This window comes from Triturus cristatus, chromosome 6 (assembly GCF_964204655.1).
Source record: "Triturus cristatus chromosome 6, aTriCri1.1, whole genome shotgun sequence".
In the NCBI taxonomy this organism is placed as follows: domain Eukaryota; kingdom Metazoa; phylum Chordata; class Amphibia; order Caudata; family Salamandridae; genus Triturus; species Triturus cristatus.
The window spans coordinates 264,968,260-264,990,699 of record NC_140589.1 but is presented as its reverse complement, the minus strand read 5'-3'; the positions used below and the strand labels follow the sequence as shown (position 1 = coordinate 264,990,699).

The 22,440-nt window shown below is 45.7% G+C and overlaps 1 protein-coding gene across 2 annotated transcripts in view; it reads right to left on the bottom strand.

Annotated features, from left to right (window-relative positions):
* Positions 1 to 22,440, bottom strand: part of PUM2 (pumilio RNA binding family member 2) — an 886,789-nt gene that overhangs the window by 708,381 nt on the left and 155,968 nt on the right. The gene's annotated exons all lie outside the window — the stretch shown is intronic.

Below are 22,440 nucleotides of genomic sequence, written 5' to 3'. Positions count from 1 at the left end.
CAGGCGTCCGGGAAGGAAGGAGGGCGCATTTGAATTTACAGCGCTACATGCCATGAAGAGATGCTTACAGGGTAAATAACATAATCCGTTCGATGGCACGTGTGGCTGTAGATACACATGCTCTGCATAGAGAGTAAGGCAGTGGCAGATGCGGTGGCTCTAGCGTGTGGGAGTTGCAGTAGTATGAAAAACGGTACATAGCACTGTCTGACCTACACTGGTTTGTTGGCGAGCTAGAACATCCACAGAATAGTATTTAGTAAATGTGTGTGATGCAGACCATGTAGCTGCTTTACAAATGACAGCTATGAGAATATTTCTTTTTTACGAGTGGAATGCACTCTAGGAGTTACAGGGAAAGGTCTTTTGGCTTTAATGTAGCATGTAGATTTCAATAAAGCCATTATGGAGCTGGGTAACTCATTTTGACCGCTGCCCAGTACATACCTTACGATGAATTCTCTTTTCACTAGCAGGGTCTTTCAATTTGGACTAAACATCACAGGGGCATATCTGCTCATGCAGATATGTCCTCACATAGGATGTAATGCACCCTGCCTTAGGGATGTAAGGCCTGCTGGGTGGGTGACTCAAATCCAGAGACTTGGGCATGGCACGCATGGATGTGTGCCATGTCGCGTTTTCACCATGGTTTGCACCATGTCACACAGCCTGCAATGGCAGTCTGCATGTTATATGCATGGGGGTCAATTAGGGTGGCATGACATGCTGCAGCCCTTAGGGACCATCTGTGGTACCCTTGCCCTAGGTACCAGGGTTACCATTTACTAGGGACTAACATTAGTGCCACAGTGTATGCCAATTGTATCACAACTGTATCTTTTATCATGTTTTAGGGAAAGAACATTGACAGTGGGACCTGGTTGGCAAGCTTCCTGTCGAAAACATCAGTATTGGTGAGCAAAACGCAGGTCTGACCATGACAAAAAGGGACACTTTCCTACACAACATGCTTGCCAGTGGCATCAAAGCACTTGCTCTCCTTAGCTAGGGTAAGGGGAACCACGAGCAAGGGTTTGGGAAAAAGGGGGGGGGGGGGGGGGGGGGGGGATGGGGGAGTCTTACTTTGCCTGAGAATTTTGTCTTGGTGATGGTCTCCACCAGAAAGTCATCCTCGTCTTGTAGGACATGCATGTCAACCTTATGGTGGCGGGCTGCTCTTTGAATGTCTGCATGATATGCAGTGGTATCATCCAGGGAAACTAGCATGGCCAGGTAGGACTAAAGATTTGGATCAGCCATAGGATCAATGCTGTAGCTGTCCCAAGGGTCATCCCAGTCTCCTGGCCTAGTAAGCTGGTCTTAAGGAGCTCCCTCTCCATATGGGCGGCATGAGTCAGAAGAGGAATGGACTGACCACTCAGGAGATTCTGTTGGAGGTGGAGTGCAGGTGAGTATGGCTGTGGAGGTGGGGGTGAATGGCTAGGTGCGGAATGCTGGGGAGGAGGGCTTGCCGCCTTGTCAATATGCCACTTAGGCACTGGGTATTTCTGTGTGTCGAAAATGAACTCCTCCTTGAAAGTTAGCCTCTGTCTCTTGGGAATCAGGGGCAGCGCAATGGATTGCTTCCTATGGGGCGGCTTAGCAGAAATCTTGTCAGGTTTCTGCGCGGATGAACAATCACTTTTGCCTGGTGTCTAGTTCCTCAGTAAGTCTCTCCAGGATGTGAGCCTCTGACTCCTCTGATGCCAGCGTCAAAGGCACCCTTGGTGTTGAATTGGTGCTCCGTTTCTGAGGAGCTCTCTGCGTCAAGGTCGGCTATAAAGTGGGGGGGGGCTCACTGCTCTTCAGATTAGAGATAGCTGGGCTGGGAAGGTGTGGGGAGGATTTGAGGGTTGAAGAGTGTCACAGCTCAACACTCTTTGCAGGGAGCTTGCTCAGCTCTGAGGTCTTCTCTCTGTGCTGACCACAGCCTGAGAGCAGTGATGGGGCGGAGAAGGGGGCCTTCTTTCTGCCCTGCTCAGGGCTTGATGCTGGTCTTCTGCATGGCCGGTTATCTGCCTCAGTGTAAGGGCGTTTCAGTGAGCGGCCACGTGGGTTGGCATGAGGAAGGTACTCAAGGCCCTTGGTGTCTTCTTGGTGTAGGCCCTAGCTGGCGGCAATGCCTAAGGTGCCCCATCTTGATCTTCCTCCCAAGTGGAATTCAAGGGCAGAGTCTTGGAGATCGGCATCGGTTGAGGTGGTGGCATCCGTGAGGAACTTGCTGCCTCTTTTTTTTTTTTTTTTACACCAAAATGCAAGGCAGAATTCAAATGAGGTCTCCTTGTGATCGTGAGAGGTGCAAAGGATGCAGATGCCGTGTTGGTCCACTGTAGGAAGCTGGCTCTGTATATACTATAGCAAAGTAAGGTATTATGTGCACAGAGTCCAGTGGATCCCCAAAGGTAGGCAGATGCTAAAGTAGATAATACTGTACTATTTGTGGTAGTGTGGGCGAGCAGTAAGACTTTATCGGAGGGTAGTGTTAAGCATTTGTTGAACACACTCAGGCAAGAAATGATGTCACACACTCTAAGACTAAACTCTGACCAATTTGTTTTGGATGAAAATATTATTTAGTTGCATTTAATTTCTGGAACCAAGCCTAGTCCGGTACAGGAAAGTGTAATAGTACTTTGCAAGAACAATGCAGATAAATACAGTTTGAATGCAGTTGGATTGGTTGCAGGTAACTCACTTGTTCATAAAACAGTTGAAATTACTTTTCAGTTACTATTGAGTTTACTTAGTAAGTTACTTTTCAGATTCCTTTCCAAGTTACTTTTTCTACTCGGTGTGATAAGCCTAGATATAACACTGGGACATTTCCTAGATAAAAGGTGAGTAAATCAGTTTTTGTAAATATGCAGTCAATGCAATCATACGGTTTAACAGTAAGTACTTAGGGAGTTAGTTTTCTGGGGTTAGAACAAGGGTTCCCCCAGGGTCAAGGATGCACTCTCAAAACACCCTAAGCGGCACTTGCACGGCAGTGTGCAGAGTTCTGAGGCCCAATGTTATCCAGTGAGGGATAGGGGACCTCTGGTTGGTGGCTGCTCACGGGCGGACGCTCGCCTGCAAGGCAGAAGCTCTGTTTGTTGGCATTTTGTCGAAAGTATTGACGCTTGTACCTATATAATTTAGAATCGCCTAAATTCAACTCTGTTTTAACTCCGTTTTATCTTGCTGAATTTGCACTATTTGGATTTGCACAGCAGCACAATCTCTTTTAAAATTGCTTTTACCTGAATATGACCTCCCCTTTGTTGTTTCTTGGCTCGTTCGCCCCTCCCCGGTCCACCACGGGTCACGTCCCGTTTGAGTGGAGGGAGGAATAGGCAACTTCTGATTCAAGGAGGTTAGCAGTCAAGTGGTCACTTTCCCCCTACATAAAAACCGGATGCCCTGCTCGACGTGCGGGTGGTGCGCCAAACGCAAGCCTGTCTGCGCCCAGGGCTCGAAATGCTGCCGGTTTTGGATCAGTTTGCTGTTTTTACACTAGAAAAGAACTTGTAGCACTTATGTCAATAGCCAATATCTGCCAATCCCCCAAGCTTACAGAAAACATCAAAGGCCCTTTCTCCTGCCTTGCATGTAAATATACCTGCAACCATGTGGCTGGAGGGATTGCGCTTGACAAGGGAAAAATTCAACCTAAACAGCTATGTTGGGGCCTTATAAACGCTAGATCTCTAGTGAAAAAATGCCTTACATATTCAAGATATGCTGATCGATTGGAATTTTGATTGCCGTTTTGTCACGGAAACATGGCTAACGGAATGTTCCAATCCAGATATAGCACAAGCCCTTTCCTATGGTTATACTATTTCCAGATTAGATAGAAACGGGCAAAAAGGAAGTGTTATAGCTATAATATATAAGGACCACTTGAAGTGCTCCATCTCCAATATTACAGAACTAAAGTAAGCAGAAAGCTTCTGTTTGAGTTTAAAATTAGACAGCTGCACTACGTTTGTGGGGGCCCTGATTTACAGGCCCCCGGGTTCTGCTTTCAAGTTTTTAGATACCTTGGGCGAAAGCATAAGCTCTTTAGTGGTCAGATACTCAAATTGTACACTTTTAGGTGATTTTAATCTCCATCTGGAAGCAACGGATACTCCTAATACAAACACCTTCACAGAAATCAAATACATTGGGGCTAAAACAGCTGACGGGGGTCTACACACTATGCAGGACACACCCTGGATGGGATATGCACCAATGCAGCCAACCTAACCACCTCCCCTCCAGTCATGATAACTTGGTCAGACCATAAGGTAATCCCCTTCAAGTTTGACTAATAACGTCCAATCAGAAAAAAACCTGGGCAATCAGGCTTCACACGGAGGTGGAATAACATGCTCCCCAATCCCAATCTGCAGAGCATAGCAGAAGTCGAAAAACCTACCCTTACAGGGGATCCTGTAATCGACAACCACATTTTTTTTTTTTTTAAACACTTTTTATTGTATATGAAGTTTGGCACAAGCTTAAAAAACAGTACATAATGACAATATCTCCAGACATCTTTGTTTTTCCAGGCAATCGCACAGGGATTTTACAGGCATCCCAATTATGAACAACGTCCCCTCCCTCAAACTTCAGCCTCTCCCTCGCTCCCGTCTTCAGAGTCCTCCCCCGCCCGCATCCCCGGAGGCTCACAGACAAATCCCCTGAATTTATTCCACGCCCCCCACAGACAACAATCTTTTTAATGATTGGATGCTGTCACTGGCCAACACTTTAGCTCCCCTAAAGAAAACATTATAAAAAAAAAAGGTCAGCTCCCTGGTTTACCCCTCGTTTAACAGCCTCGCAGGGACTATGTAGAAAATTAGAAAAGCAATGGCGGAAAAACTATAAAACAGAAGACTTGGGGCTTTTTAAACTAGCACTTAGATCCTACCACCAGCAAATCAAAATAGAAAAAAAGACGCACTATTCCAATCTAATAAACAAAGCAGATAACCAGAAGACCATTTTTAATATCGTAAAATCATTCACTAACCCAAAAAGCTTAGAACAGGAAATCCCTCTATCACAGGACCTATGTGATCAAATCGCAATTTATTTGACAAGAAAATTCTCAATTTATAGACTTTCCGAAAACACTCCAAACAAAAAAAAAGTTCATACCTTAGGAACAAAAAAGGAACTCACATGTTTTAAGGAGATTAACTTAGAACAATCTAGACAAGCCATCCTCTCCTGTAAATCGGGCTCGCCTTTTGATCCATGTCCCCCAAAAATCCGACATGCGCTGGTGGATACAACAAATTCAATCATCGATCAGATTATTAATGCCACCTTTAGGCTAGCAAAAATCCCGGATATTTGGAAAACCGCCGCCGCGAAGCCACTTCAAAAAAAGAAACTCTCGGATCTCACCACTCTTTCCAATCTTAGGACGATTTCATTGTTGCCATGTTTGAGTAAAATTGCAGAGAAACTAGTTAACATCCAACTCAATGACTTCATGCAAGAAACTAACATCTTACTTCCTAAGCAATCTGGTTTCATACCCGGCCATTCAACAGAATCAGTACTACTCCACACCACCGAGACCTTAAAGCTTGCCCTTGATCAGGGTAAGGATGTGGTACTGGTTCTGTTGGACTTGTCAACGGCACTTGACACGGTCTCTCATGATATCCTGAGAGACAGATTTGCACACAGTGGAATCGCGAATAATGCATTGGCTTGGATCACATCTCTTTTAGAAAACAGGCATCAGATTGTAACATTGGGAAGTTACAAATCGGGAGAAAAATGGCTGTCATCAGGGGTTCCTCAGGGATCGTCCTTGAGCCAAACTCTTTTTAATCTCTATATGGCACCACTTCTCTTTCTGATGGATACTTATGATGTTGAATCCATTGCCTATGCAGATGACACTGATCCTCACCCTTGATAAAAAACTCTACAGTGGCGGAAGAAAAATGTCACCACTGTTTAACAGCAGTGATGAATTGGATTAAACTGAATCATCTTAAATGTAACAGCTCTACAACAGAGATTATGCGGTTTGGCAAGTCCAACATATTTAGGCCTAACCAGTGGTGGCCGTCAAATTCGGCTCCACCTCCTAACACAGTAGAGACAGTGAGAAATCTGGGAATAAATTTTGATCACACATTATCCTTCCACAAGCAAGCTCTCGCTGCGGCAGGCACCCGTTTTCAAATAATAAAAATTCTCAGAAAATTCTTCGATCTACTCCCGGTGCCTGCTAAGAAGACTGTTGCGGCAGCCTTAATTTTATATCGCCTGGACTACTGTAATAGTCTATATGCAGGAACCAAAAAACACGGTCCTGAAAAGACTACAGGTAGTCCAGAATGCTGCAGCGAGTTTGGTACTCAAACTGCCCAGAGAGGAATCCTCAGCAACAACACTAAAAACCCTCCACTGGCTGCCTGTTCATGAGAGGCTTATTTTCAAAGTTCTGACCATCATCTATAAAACTACCAACAAAAAAAAAAGGGCCAGAATTCCAGAACCAAGTCATACACTGCGCAACGGACTCTACGGTCATCTTCAGAGAATCTTTTAACAGTCCCCAATTTCAAACTGAAAACTAGAGGTGGAAAGACAATGGCGATCCTAGGGACCAAAGCCTGGAACTCCCTGCCAACACCACTTAGACACACACAAACGGAACTTATTTTTAGGAAGTCCCTAAAAACCTGGATCTTCGCTATCCCAGATAATACTGTGTGGTCCCTTATCTAAGCTCTGCCATATAGTTCTTCTCCTCTCAGGTGTTCTTCCTCCGCTAAAGCTCCACGATACACCTTGGAGTGAACGTTGCGCTATATAAAAACTACACATTCATTCATTCAGGGCACAAGGTTGAGGGAGCAAAGCTCCTGGACTTAAGCTTAGGACAAAAAGGGGTTCAAATAAGCACCCAAGGTGCACCCACAGCGGCACTATGGCGGCCGGGCGTAGGGTGCTGTTTTGGCGTTGAGTGCCCTGTTACTTTCAATGGGGATTCTACAGTTTGAACAAACACTACAGGCTCGGGCACGAAGATCTTCTGGAGGCAATCACCGGTTGGAGAGGTATGTTGAGATGTCGTGGGATGCTGGGACACTATCCGTTGGGCTATTCAAGGCTGTAGGGCGTCGGGTAAAGGGGTGTCTTAGCGTCAGATTCTTCTTCTTGTCTGCGGTCGCAAGGGATCTTCCACATAGGGGCTGCAGGCGTCATCTGAAGGCTCGATGCAGGTTAGGGATCACCAGATCCTAGGTCAGGATCGCTGGGGAGACCTCTGCGTGGTGTTGGGCCACTCGAACTCGGGCCTCAGGTGTAGAGTGGTTCAGACTCGCGGAAGTTGCCCTGAGCCAGTCTGTTGGGTGAGCAAATCCGGTGCTCAAGGGAGACAAAGTCTGGTTAGAGAAGGCAGGCAGGTCCTTCGGGTTCTGGGGCGCTATATCGACTCTGCACCAAAACACGCAGCCGGGGAGGGGGGGTTGTATATGTGAATATAGATATATATACACACATACATACACACAGTGCCTATAAGGGTGGCACAATATGTGCTGCAGCCCATAGCGGCCTTCTCTGGTCACAGGGCCCTTGGTACCTATGGTACCCATTACAAGGGATTTACATGTGGCCAGCGAGGTGCCAATTTGGGAGTACAAGGTACAGTTTTAGAGAAGGTACATAGGCCCTGGGTACCTGGTTGGCAGGAACCAAAGGCACACTCAAAGTGCATAAACATAAGGTGAAAAGTGGGGGCAACTATGCAAAAAGGGGGCAATTTCCTACACTCAACAACAGGTATTTTGCACTGCAGTTTGGGCAGAATTGAAAGGGTGTGCGTTCAGTCACCCCCTTCCTGTCTGCATTCTCAGAGGCAAGCTTTTCAGGGCTCGAGGAAGACTGAACCAAGTTGGGAAGCACAGTGTCGGCCACCAGGGCGTCAAAGGGAAGTAGTTGTGGTCTGGAGAAGCAGAGATGGTGCAACGTCAGGAAATACGTCCAATACAGATCAATCTTCCAGTGATTGTTATCAGAGTCGTCGGTCTCGAAGAGTGAGCAGTTCAGCCCAAAAAGCCAAGGGAACATGTCAGTATTGGAGCTGTTGATGAACACATTCAAACCATAGGCAGAAAAAAACAATCTAAGGGGGAGTCGGTACCCATGCATACTGTGGACTAAGAAAGGTGTCAGAGCACATCCTGTAGCTTGTAGCTTCTTCGAAGAAAAACAAGTTGTAATATTCGAACCCAACAATCGGTGGCAGGAGCTTGCGGAGCAAGTATATTTGCAGCCACTCATGCTACAATTATACTGTGAGACGCTTTTTGTTATCAAATTTTTCACCAGTCCGAAACACCACATAATCTGCCACAAAATATACAGCCAAACGTAACCAGGCTGCAAAATTTGCAAACAGGAGGGCCCGTAACGAATCATATGCCCCACCGTGCATACAAATGTTTATGTACACACACCTGCAGCTCTCTTAAGACATTGGCTCTCATGTCCCTTGAGTCCCTGGTAATAGGGGCCTGCTCATTTCAACAAGCTGCCAGCCGTATACCCATATTGCCATGACAGAACAGCCAAAATTAACTTATCTGCAACAGGCTCAAATCCAGAGATCATCCAGTCAGTACGGTAATACATGTGGAAGAAGTCAAAGAAAGAAAAGGGAAAAAGAAAAGATGTCAGGACAAAAGTCCTGTGTATGTTTGTATGCCACTTTGCAGCCATGACCTTGCAAATTTCCGAACAGCTCAGTACATTTTCCACCCCGTGAACTCAATCATGAGTTCACTTACGGTTTTACAAACCTGAGAGCGGGCTTTAATGCCAGAGAGAGACATGCAGTCCAACCCCTTTTTGTGAGGGTAGTTCCTGCTCCCTCTGCCAAAGTTATATCACACTGATATTGGTGGCAGCTTATTTTTTATTGGAGACATATGCCTTTTTGCCTGTACACCTGTGGGGATAGAAAGGAATAATGTAAATGCTACTTACCAGTATGCATCTGTTCTTGGCATGTAGAGCTGCTGCATTTATAAGTTAGCATAGATCGCCGCCTAGTGTTGGGTCCGGATGGTTGCACTTTATTGTTGTCCTGGAAGAGTCTTTTTGTAGTATCGCGATAGGGGACTCCTCCCCTGGACGACAGTGCACATGGGCATCCTCCTCCATCTTCAGATTGTTTTTTCGCCGTTGGTGGCAAAGATGGAGTAAGTAAGGAAAGTATAGAGGGATGTCCATGTAAATGTATCTAATTAAGATTATGCTGAAACTGTCACTGGAACCAGGGAGGAGGGAGGGATTATAAATGCAGCAGCTCTACATGCCAAGAACAGATGCATACTGGTAAGTAGCATTTACAATTCGAGGCATGTGAGCTGCTGAATGTATAAGTTAGCATAAACTGTATAGCAGTATCTCCTCTATTGGTGGTTACCAGTGTTAGTTTCAACAGTTTGAAAAAGCGTTTAAAGTACAGCCTGGCCTACTGCAGCTTGCTGCTTGGCTTGCACATCAACACAGTAGTGTTTAGTGAAGGTGTGTATGGTAGACCATGTTGCTGCCTTACAGATTTCTTCTATTGGGATGTTCCCATGGAATGCCGTAGATGCCCCCATCTTCCTAGTAGAGTGTGCTTTTGGGGAAACTGTTAATGTTCTTTTAGCTTTGTGATAGCATATTTGAATGCATTTCACTATCCATCTAGCAATTCCTATCTTTGATATCGCATTACCTTTGTGTGGTGGTGCAAAGGCTACAAACAATTGTTTGGTTTTCCTGAAGGATTTTGTTCTGTCTATATAATACAGTAGTGCACGTCTAACATCTAGTGTGTGTAGTGCTCTTTCAGCTACTGTTTGTGGCTTTTGGAAGAATACAGGTAACTCTATTGATTGGTTCATGTGAAAGTTCGATATTACCTTAGGTAAACATTTTGGATTTGTTCTGAGGACTACTTTGTTGTTGTGTATTTGCAGAAATGGTTCCTGTATTGTTAAGGCTTGCAATTCACTTACTCTTTTAAGTGAAGTAATCGCAATAAGAAAAGCCACTTTCCATGTTAAGAATTGTATCTCACATGAATGCAATGGTTCGAAGGGTGGTCCCATGAGTCTTGTTAAAACTATGTTTAAATTACACTGTGGAGCAGGTGGAATTTTAGGTGGGATTACCCTTTTTAAGCCCTCCATGAAGGCTTTAATAGCTGGTATCTTGAATAGAGACAGGTGCTGTCTGTTTTGCAGGTAGGCTGCAATAGCCGCTAGATGTAACCTTATAGATGTATATGCAAGGTTACATGTATGTAGATGTAGCAAATAGCAAATCAAATTTTGTATGGAAGCATCTAGAGGATTTATGTTGTTGTTGTTTTTACAGTATATCACAAATCTCTTCCATTTAGCTGCGTAGCAGGCTCTGGTAGTGGGGCGTCTAGCCTCTCTAATTATATTCATACATTCTGGAGGCAGTTTAAGGTATCCAAATTCTAGGATTTCAGGAGCCAAATCGCTAGGTTCATTTGTGCTGGGTCTGGATGCCTTATCTCTCCATGGTTCTGTGTAAGGAGTGTTGGGAGTTAGTTGTAGTCTCTGATATGGGACTACTGATAGTTCCAGAAGCATTGTGTACCAAGGTTGTCTTGCCCATGTGGGTGCAACTAGAATCATTTTTAGTAATTCTTGTGCGAGCTTGCGTACCACTAATGGAATCATTGGTGTTGGGGGAAAAGCGTACGCAAATCTGCCTGACCAGCTCATCCATTTCGCATTGCCTTCCGACTGAGGGTGCGGGAATCTGGCGGCGAAGGAGGGGCATTTTGCGTTCTCGTGTGTGGCAAAGAGATCTATCTCTGAATGCCCCCATTGTTGGAAGAACGGTTGCAGTACCTGTGGATGAATTTCCCACTCGTGTACTTGTTGACTGTATCTGCTTAAAAGATCTGCTAGTTGGTTTTGTGTCCCTGGGAGATGTTCCGCTAGGAGGTAAATGTTCTGAGGAATGGCCCATTTCCAAATGCTCTGTGCTAGACGAGAGAGTTGTGTGAGTGTGTCCCCCCCCCTGTTTTTGTATACAATACATCGCTGTGATATTGTCCGTCCGGATTAGTACCACTATGTTGACTATATGTTTCTGGAACGCTTTTAGTGCCAGGAATATTGCCAGGAGTTCTAGATAATTGATATGGGATTTCTTTTGTTCCTGTGACCAAAGTCCTTGAACAGTGTGTTGAAGTAGATGGGCTCCCCACCCTGTCTGTGATGCGTCTGCTGTTAACTGAATTTGTGGAACTGGCTCTTGGAACAGTCGCCCCTTGGAAATGTTGTTTGTGTTCCACCACTGCAGAGAGTGATGCGTGCGACTGTCTACCAACACTAGGTTGTTTAATTGTCCCTGAGCTTGGTTCCACTGACGTGCTAGGCACTCTTTAAGGGGACGCATTCGCAGACGAGCATATGGAACTATAAATATGCATGAGGCCATCATGCCTATCAGTTGCATAAACACTCTGGCTGTGAGTGAGTGTTGTGGTTGAAATCTTTGTAGTAGTGATTTTATACTGGCAACCCTGACTGGGTTTGGGTAAGCTCTGCCTTTGGTTGTGTCTATTGTTGCCCCTAAGTACTGTTGTACGTGGGAGGGTTGTAGATGGGATTTGAGGTAGTTTATAGTGAACCCTAGATCGTGTAAGAGGTGAATAGTCCTGTTGATATGGCTTGCACACTGTTTGTATGTGTTTGCCTTTATTAGCCAATCGTCCAGATAGGGGTACAAATGTATGTGCTCCCTTCTGAGGTGTGCTGCTACTACTGCCAAGCACTTGGTAAATACCCTTGGTGCTGTTGTGACTCCGAAGGGTAGTACTTTGAATTGATAATGTTTGCCTTCCACTGTGAATCTGAGATATTTCCTGTGTGCTGGATGTATTGGAATGTGGAAGTATGCGTCTTTGAGGTCTAATGTAGCTAGAAAGTCTCCTTGTTGTAATAATGGGAGTACTTGTCGCAGCGTGACCATATGGAAGTGGTCCGAGTGTATGTATGCGTTGAGGGGTCTGAGGTCTAGTATTGGCCTGAGAGACCCCTCTTTTTTGGGAATAAGGAAGTATAGTGAGTATACTCCTGTCCCTTGTTGTTGCAATGGTACCTGTTCTATTGCATTCTTTTCTAGCATTGAGTTTACTTCTTGCAGAAGTAGTGTTGTGTGTTCTTTTGACATCGGTCGGTGTTTGGGTGGTATGTTGGGTGGGGTAGAAGTTAGTTCTAGGCAATAGCCATATTGAATAATTTGTATTACCCACTGGTCTGTGGTGATGGATTGCCAGACCGGTAGGACCTGTGATAATCTGCCCCCGACTGGTGTTATATGGTCTGGGGGTAGTGTGTGAGAGTCACTGTTGGGAGGTAGAGGAGGGTCGGGTATTGTTCCCTCTACGTCCTCTACCCTTGGTATTATTTCCTCTGTAGTTTCCCCTAGCGTTTCCTCTTCCAAAATTATTTTGTGTGGGAGAGGTGTAGTTGTTCCCGGTTTGTGGTGTGTGACCTCTGCCCGGTCTTCTAAAAGAGGAGCGACGAAAGGAACTCCGATTAGACTGGAACTGCAAAGCTCCCATTGACTTTCCGGTATCTGTGTCTTTTTTCATCTTTTCTAAGATGTCATCTATTTGTGGGCCAAATAGTGCATCTTGGTTCAGAGGTTGGTTTAAAATGGTGTTCTGCACTTCTGGTTTGAAGCCTGAGATACGCAGCCATGCATGTCTGCGAAGCAGTACACTGGTGTTAATGGTTCTTGACGCCGTGTCTGCGGCATCTAATGCACACTTAATTGATGCATTTGTTATGATTTTACCTTCCTGTATTAAATCATGTGCTTGATTTTTATGGGTTTCTGGAAGATGTTGCATGAGTTGTTCTAATTGATCATAATGCGCTCTATCATATCTTGCTAGTAGCGCTTGTGTATTTGCTATCCTCCATGAATTTGCTGCTTGAGAGGCTACCCTTTTATCTGATGCATCTAACAACTTTGACTCCTTATCAGGTGGTGGTGCTTCCCCTGATGTCTGGGAGTTCGCTCTCTTCCTAGCATTTGCTACCACTAAGGAATCTAATGGTAGTAGCCCTTTGATATAGGTTGGGTCTGAAGGAGCAGGCCTATACTTTTTGTCTAACCTTGGGTTGAGTACTCTGTGTCTCACTGGGTCTTTAAATATGTCTGGAGCATGTTTTAGCATCCCCTTAAGCATTGGTAAAGTAGGTACTGATTATTCTACTGTGCTAAAGGTATTAAATAGAAAATCTTCTTCCACCGGGTCAGTATGCATGTCTGCTTTGAAATATGTAGCTGCTCTATCTACAAGCTGATGGAAAGCTATGGTGTCATCAGGTGGAGAGGGTTTAGTTGGGTATGGCAATGGTGTAGGCATGTCTGATGGTTCTACCCCATAATCTGGGTCTTGCCAGTCATCTTGTGGGGCCTCGTCCTCATCAGGGTCTATGTAATAATCCTCCTCATATAGAGGTATTTCCTGATCTTCCTCCATAGGTATTTCTTGTGGTGGAATAATGTGTTGTTCCTCCATATGTGTGTTTTGTGGAGGTGTGTGTGGTAAGGGGGGAGAAGGATGCTGAGAGGGAATAAGAGGTGTAGAAGGAAAAGTACCTGAGTCCTTTTTCTTGCTTGGAATTGGAGTTGGCGCTTCAGTGTCCAATTTCCTCTTATGTGCTATTATATGACCTGTTTGTGGGTCTATAGATAGCTTGTATTGATTTGGATCGAGAGAATGCGGAAAAAATAGAGTTTCCTGTATTTTTTGGCGTTTCGGCACCGAAATTTTTGAGCCGGAATCGATCGGCTTCGAAGGAATGTCTTTATTTCCTTTTTTCGGATCGACGGGTTTTGGTTCGACGATCTTTCGTTTCGGTTCGACTGTTTCCGGTCTAATCTTTTTCGGTTCCGTGTTTTTTGGTTGGATCGCTTTTGGTTGGGTAGTCTTTTTACTAATGTCTTTTGGTTCTCGACTCTTCGGGTCGGAACTGTTTTCCTCGATAGCCTTAGTTTTAGTTGGCTTCGGGTCGACCTTAAGGGTTTTTGGTTCGATGATTCTCTTTTTCGGCTCGGTGCCACTGGTGCCGGCCGTTTGCCTTGGTTCCATATATTTTTTCGGTGTCGAGGTTGAGGTATTTTTAGTGTCAAGGTGTGGTCTTGTCGGCACTGAGTCACTAGTTGATTTAACAGTCTTTTTCGGAGCCGAGCTTTGTAGTGGGGCTTCCGAAATTTGTTTGGTTTCGGTGACTTTTTCAGAGCCGGACTCGATGGTGGGGCTTCCGAACGCTTATGCTGGTCTTGACGAAGGCCAGTTGGCGATGTCTCGACCTTGGTTATACTCTCGGGTGGAGGGACGGGGCTTGTACTCACGTGTTGACCTGGTGTGAGTGGATCGTCTGATCCGGATTGATCCTCTACCGTCACGATCTGGAGATCATCTGGATCGTCTGCTTCCGAAAACACGCTCTCTGCCTCGCCCTCAAAGATGTCTTCGGGATCAGGTACAGATCTCTGCACGCTTTCTCGAATTGCTCTTCTGTTCCGGATAGTTTTCTTCGATCGGAACTGTGCACAAGCTGAGCAATCTTCTTCTCGATGATCCGGAGAAAGGCACCTATTGCAGACTATCTGATGATCGCTATGTGGGAACTTAGACCCACATTGAGGGCATTTTTTAAAAGGGGTCCGTTCCATTAACTAATGGACCACGTGGCGTCGAAAAGGCCCAAAAGGTCCGATTCGACCAAAATTCCTGGAAAATGATTCTATTAATTTAGAGGGTACCGAGCGTAGACAATACCGTCGAGTAAAAAATTGTTTTAACTAAAAAATAATCTAACTTCGATCCGAAGTTATCGAACACATCCGAACCCAAGGGCGGAAAAAAACAATCTGAAGATGGAGGAGGATGCCCATGCGCACTGTCGTCCAGGGGAGGAGTCCCCTATCGCGATACTACAAAAAGACTCTTCCAGGACAACAACAAAGTGCAACCATCCGGACCCAACACTAGGCGGCGATCTATGCTAACTTATAAATTCAGCAGCTCACATGCCTCGAACCTATCAGTTTACCCCCATGAAAAAGTTATTTGCAGCTGTAGGGCCCTTCTGTCCTCATGATTGGGGTGAGTGTAACTAGGTGTGAATTGACTGGTAGAGGCTGGGTTTCATTAGAATCCACATTTATGTGCTGCATAAGATGCTGGTGTGTATCCCAGCCGACGTGTACACATCTTTGATCACTGTCCTAGCAGCTGGGTGTACCTGGGAGGTGGAAAAACAGTCAGCTATTCCCCTTTGAAGTGGCTGAGATTCCACTGCCAGAGTGCAACTAACACCTCCCTTCCCATCTGCCTGTGTGACCAACACTGGATTATGAAATAGCTCTTCAGACACTGCAATTACAAATGTATCTGAGCCAACCTAAACCAGTCTCAGGAGGAACATTAGAATATTAGAGCCACCAATCTACAAGAGCACGAAGACTGATCCCCTATAATTAAACACCACGTGTACTGGCACAGCTGCCCAGGTTGGCTTCGCCTGGCTTGCTGCTGGACCTGTGGGGAAGAAGTGCTGCCTGCCTGAATGTGGAGAGGACTTGGACTGTCCCTGCCTGAAGATATGGCTCAATACACAATAGAGATCAAATTCCCAACAGACCAGAAAGATCGAGGACAAGATGGGCAATTCACAACTATGTATTCATTTTGACATTTCTTCGTTCCGCTCAAGTCAAAGAATGATTAACAAATACATTTGTTTTCCAAATATATCATTTTTCAAATAACAACCCAAGCCTTTTAGGTTGTTAACAGGATGCATACGAGTGAGCCAGGATTGAACTCAGACACCAGGAGAGAGAGAGAGAGACGAATGGTGTGTGGACAGTGTTCAAATATTATTATGTTCTATAGTAGTTTTTCATTTTATTTTTAGAAGTAGTAAGGATAAGTTACTTACCTGTAATCCTAGTTCTCTTCCAGGGGTATCCTCATCAAAGTCATAAGCACTGAATATTCCCGCCCATGTGCGGGGACCCCGGAAATAATAAAATTATATATGAAAACACATATATATACAGCTCTGTATATGTATAAACATATATTTTTCCAAGCAAATGCAGCCCCCATAGTAGGCTAGACAATGTAGATATAAATATCCAATAACACACCATAGGTATAATACATCTAATCTCTCTTTTTTTTTTTTTTAATGAGTTCAAAACTCATGAGAAAGAAAAGAAAACACTATGCAAAACACAGATCCACAAAACATTGCTAGCCTGCAGGCTGCATTGCAATACAATACCATAGAGACTGAAAAGCCTTGTACAGGTAAAAAACTGTCACCGTGCCTTTAAGGCAGCCCTGATTTCAATATCCCATCATGCCTCAGGGGTGACAGTTGGGTCAGTTGTTCTTTGCGGGACCGTAGTCCTAAACACAAAGATATACTTCCTCCATATTTAATAATACAGTCCTCTCATTTGCCTGGGGAGGCGGGTGGGTTGCTTATGACTTTGATGAGGATACCCCTGGAAGAGAACTAGGATTACAGGTAAGTAACTTATCATTCTCTTCCAGGGGATCCTCATCAATAGTCATAAGCACTGAATAGAATAGCAAGCCCATCTTCCACCGCAGGCAAATGAGAACTGCACTATACATTGAAGATAACAACCAAAATAATCAGTTGTTAAACAGATTCCTCAAGGAGGCTTGCCCTACTTGAGTGTCTGCTCTGGTGTACGAGTCCAGACAATAATGTCTTGTGAATGTATGGACAGATCTCCAAGGAGCTGCTTTACAGATCTCGGAGAGTGGGACATTATTGAGAAACGCAGCAGTAGCCGCTTTCCCTCGTGTGGAATGTGCCTTAGGTAGAGGCCATAACGGTTTCTGAGCTAGTTGGTAAGCTAATTTAATGCTTGACACAATCCATCTGGCAATAGAACGTTTAGATGCTGCAAAACCTGTATGGACAGCACCATAGTTTACAAACAATTGGTCAGACTTTCTGACAGCCTTAGTTCTATCTAGGTAAAATTTGAGAACTCGTTTAATATCCAAAGAATGCAACGCCCTCTCAGCTGGCGAGGAGGGGTTGTGAAAGAAAGTTGGTAGTGAGATAGACTGATTCACATGAAAGTCTGACACCACCTTAGGTAAAAATGAAGGATGAGTTCTCATCACCACCCTATTAAGGTGAAAAACCGTGTAGGGTTCTTTTGAGCAGAGGGCCTGTATTTCACACACCCTACGTGCTGAGGTGATAGCTACCAAGAAGGCTCCTTTCCACGTAAGGTGCTGTAATGTTGCCTTATGTATGGGTTCGAAAGGTGGACTCCTAAGCTTTGAAAGAACCAGGTTCAGCACCCAAGGAGGCAAGGGAGGCCTCACTGGGGGGTAAACCTTTTTGAGTCCCTGCAAAAAATCTTTTACCACTTGAATCTTAAAGTACGAATGCGGAGATGGAGAGCGCCTATAGGCCGTAATGGCCGCCAGGTGCACCTTGATGGAGGAGAATTTTAACCCCACCCTGGCTAAGTGAAGCAGATAGGGTAATATCACTTCCTCTTGACATTTCGTAGGATTATGTTGATTTTGAATACACCATAAATAAAATCTCTTCCACTTACAGGAGTATAAGTGTCTCGTAGAAGGCCTCCTAGCTTCCTTCAATATTGTCATACATTCCTGGGGAAGGTTTAAATGGCCATACTGGAGGACTTCAGGAGCCATGCTGTTGAGCTCAGCGAGGGAAGGTTGGGATGGTAAATCCTCCCCTGCATCTTGGTTAGCAAGTCCGGCCTGCACGGCAGACGCTTGTGCGACCGGATCGATAGGTGAAGGAGATCTGAGTACCACCACTGCCTCGGCCAGTCCGGTGCTATTAGGATCATCTTGGTGGTCCAGTGTTGCAGCTTGGTCACCACTTTCGGGATTAGCGGGAGCGGAGGAAAGGCGTACACAAATGTCATTGACCAGTTGATCAAAAGGGCAGTCCCCAGAGACCCTGGTCGATAGTACCTTGAGGCGAAGCCTCTGCATTTTCTTTTGTTTTCGTCAGCGAAGAGGTCTACTTGCGGCCGCCCCCGTTCCTCGAAAATGTTCTCTAGCACCTCGTCGTTGAGGACCCAGTCCTCTGGGTCTTGAAAATGTCTTGAAAATGTCGACTGAGTGAGTCCGCTTGAACGTTGAGCTCGCCTGGCAGGTGCACCGCCGTTATGGAAATGTTCCTTGCCAGGATCCAGTGCCACAGGGATTGAGCCTCCAGCGAGTGTGTCCTGGAACGAGTACCCCCCTGCTTGTTCAGGTAGTACATTGTGGTGGTGTTGTCCGTTTGTACTAAAATGGAACTCGTGCTGATTGAGGGCAGGAACGCCTTGAGGGCGAGATGTACTGCCCTGAGCTCTAGCATGTTGATGTGATATAGCTGCTCGCTGCTGGATCACAGCCCCTGAGTCTGAAGAGACCCCAGATGCGCCCCCCCAACCCTTTAGCGATGCGTCGGTGATCAGTGTTTGCGATGGAATCCCCACCTGCAGATTGCTCGACTTCAACCTCCACTTGATCGACTGCCTGGCCGTTGTCGAAAGGCACACTTTGTCCTCCCATAGAGAATACTTTTGGTCCCATTTGTCCTCTAGATCCTGTCGGAGGACGCATCCGCAACCTGGCGTTGGGCACTAGGAATAGGCAAGATGCCATGGCCCCTAGCAGGGATGATATCTGTCGCACTGTAGACAGCCTGTTTATAGCATGCCTGCCTTTTTGAGCGAGGGATAACTGTCTCTCCTCCGAAGGAAACACTTTTCCTAGTTCGGAATCTACAATCGCTGCCAGGTAGTGTATCCTTTGCGTTGGTGTGAAGGTGGATTTCTTGTGATTCACCTGGAGCCCCAATCGGTGACACAGATCCAGGCAGCGTGTCAGTTGTGAACGTACAGCCTGAGGCGATGGACCTTTTAGTAACCAGTCGCCTAGATGGGGATAGACGAAGACTCCTGCGCGTCTCAGGGCAGCAGCTACCACCGCCATGCACTTTGTGAACACTCGAGGTGCTGATTTCAGGCCAATGGTGGAACCTTGAACTGGTAGTGGGAGGTTCCTACCACGAATCTTAGGAATTTCCGATGACGCTGGCAGATGGGTATATGAAAATACGCGTCTTGCAGGTCCAGCGTGCACATCTAATCGCCTCGACGGAGATGTGGATATATTTGGTGAAGTGCAAGCATGCAAAACTTCTCCCTCTTGATATGTTTGTTGAGTGTCCGTAAATCCAAGATGGGTCTGAATTCTGTTTTCGTACTTCTCTTCTGAATTAGAAAATATCTGGAGTAGACTCCTCTCCCTCTCTGCGCTCTCGGAACCCTTTCTATGGCCGATTTGAGTAGGAGGGTTGCCACCTCTTCTCTTAGCATCTTGAGTTGATGAGACTAATGTACCGGGTGGACAGATGGAGGACGACTCCGGAAACGAAGAGAGTATCCATGTTGCAGTATAGTCAGAACCCACTTGTCTCTGGTGATGTTTTGCCACTCTGGAAGATATCGCGAAATACTTCCTCCCACCGTAGCGGTGGACGGTTTGGAGGAAGCGATAGCTCATTGCTTGCCTTGAGCCTTGTTTCCACTGTTGGACTGGCGGTTGTTTCCTCGTCCTCTAGTTGATCTGCGGGACTGAAATTGTTGTTTTTTCTGTCCTTGTTGGTCTTGATTCTTCTGCCAGTGAGGGGTTTGAACCCTCTACTGGAAGGCACGCCTGTCAGTTCCCCTACGACGACGGAACTCTTTCCTTTTCTCTAGCCCCACGGCTTTCATGGTCTCGAGTTCAGACTTCATCCGAGCCATCTCGTCGTCGGTATGTGAACCAAAAAGCGAACTCCCAGAAAAAGGCAGATTGACAATTCTGGCTTGTGCCTCAGGTTTCAGAGCCGTTAATCTTAGCCAGGAAGATCGTCTGGCTGAAATACCATGGGCGTAGGAGTGAGCTGCCAGCGTTGCTCCATCTGCTGCCGCACTTATGACTTGATTAGAGACCAGACTGCCCTCCTGCAAGATCTCCTCAAAGTCCTTCCTATCCTCTTGCGGAAGTTTCTCTACAAATCTTTGGAGAGAGTCCCAAAGCGATCTGTCGTAGCGCCCCAACATCGCCGAGGCACTGGCCACTTTCAAACTGGAGGCAGCCGATCCGCACACTCTTCTTCCCCAAGAGTCTTGCGTCTTGCATTCTTTGTCCGGCGTCACTGTGGATGACAAAGCCACCGAATGGGTTTTCCTGGCGGCCGCAGTGATTACAGAGTCAGGTGGAGGGTCCGCCTTGAGGAACAGAGGATCCTCCGGAGCAGGACGATATTTCTTAAGTATTCGCGCCGGAGCTGACTTGATGGTAGCCGGCGTGAGGAAGACGTCCATCATCATGGAACAGATGTCTGACAGACAAATCATTAACAAACACGAATGAACTCACAAGACACTAAGTGGCACAGTGATGTATACATATATGAATGAATTAAAACACTAGACGAAGATACGTGACTTTAAGGACTGAAACTGGTACATTAAGGACTGAAACAGGAAATGATGCGACATTAAAGAGAGATGAATGTAATATTGTATGAGGCAAAGAGGGTCTTGATGGAAAAATAAATGAGGTATTGAAGATGAGCAATGCTTTCTGATAGGTGAATGAACTGATGAATTAACGGTATCAATTAACGAAATTCTGAAAGCTTGGCAGTGAATTCCTGGACAATTTATGGGTAAAAAAAGAGGCTTCTGACCAATGAAGGATTCTGAACAATGCACAAATGAATGAACAAGTGAACTAAAGTCTGACTATAGTGCATTCGTTCATTCATTCGTTCGTTCAGTAACACACTGGTCAGCAATCAGTATGTTCCTTCATTCATTCACCTGCCAGCAATGTGTATTCTAGCTTATTCATTCATCCAATGCACTTGTCAGCAACATGTCCTCAGTTCATTCATCCATTCATCCAGCCATGTACTGGCCAGCAATATGTGCACTAGTTTATTAATCCATGTACTTCTCAGCAATGTGCGCGTATTTCATTCATTCATTCATTCGTTGATTCATCGATGCGCTGAGCAATATGCGAGTCTCATTCGGTGTTTTTATACATTCATTTTCGAATACATACAAACAGATGGGGTGGTATGCATGCATGAATAAATGAATGAACTGATAAATAATGCATGAGGGGGTGAAAATGCTGAAAAGAGAATGAATGAGTAAATGGCCCACAGGGTGTAGGCTGATGACTGATTGGGATTGCCAAACCCACGCGCTCATTAAATAAGTCGACCTCGGAAATGTACCGGGCTGCACAGACCTTTGCACAGGTGCTCTGGGTGATTATACTCTTGCACCTGCTCCATTCAATGTGTTTATTGTTTCCAAAGGACATTGGCGTTATCATGCGTTATTAGCCAGTCAAAAGTCGCTAGCACGGGTATGTGGCATGAAGCCAAGGGAATACACCATACCTGAACGTGACACACTTTGACTAACAAGCTCATACGTCATACAGTTACAGTTAAAGAGAAAAACAAAATAAAGTGGTAAACGTGAAAGTCCCTAAGTGCAAACAGATCGTCCTTGGGTGAGGCGCCAAGTGGCTGTCTGCTTCGTGGGAGAGTTGTAAATTCTTGGCCAGTCAGAGGAGGGATAGCGTCTCCTGAAAAGCTTTGCGAAGGGGAGACAATGAGGGTGGCTGCTGGAGAGGCCGCGCCAGTGGGGTATGTAAACCCCCCCCCCGGTGAATAAACGAGCCTGAAAGCGTCCTGCGCGAAAGTGCGCCAGCCCTACGCGCGGGGACAGATGTGCACGCGTACGGAGTGCACATCTCCTGTCCGTAAAAGCGTCCTGCGCAAAAGTGAAAGCGTGCCAGCCCTACGCGGGGACAGGAGATGTGCACGCGTACGAGTGCACATCTCCTGTCCGTACGAGTGCACATCTCCTGTCCCCCTTCGGCAGAGAAACCGACAATAGGTCTCGCCAAGGCGAACAGAGCATGCGCTGCATAGCTAGGTGAGACCTAAAAAGGTGCTCATTATAACAAAATGGTATTGTATTTGCAGGCCTCATAGACAACACCCTTCCCTGTGCACATTCTTTGACCCAGTAGAAGCACATCAGTCAAAATCTTGTCTCCTCGTCCCAGAATGTCCGACCTTCAATCTTGGCCCTCAAAATCATTGCAAAATTTCCATCTAATTTTTTTCGCGAACTCTCCACATACACCTTCAAACCCAATGGCACAAAAATAGAATCTAAAATGAAAGTCATGTGTGGAGGCATGGTGGGATTATAGTTGACATCATAGCGAGTAATAAGGACACCAATCAAGTCAAAACACTA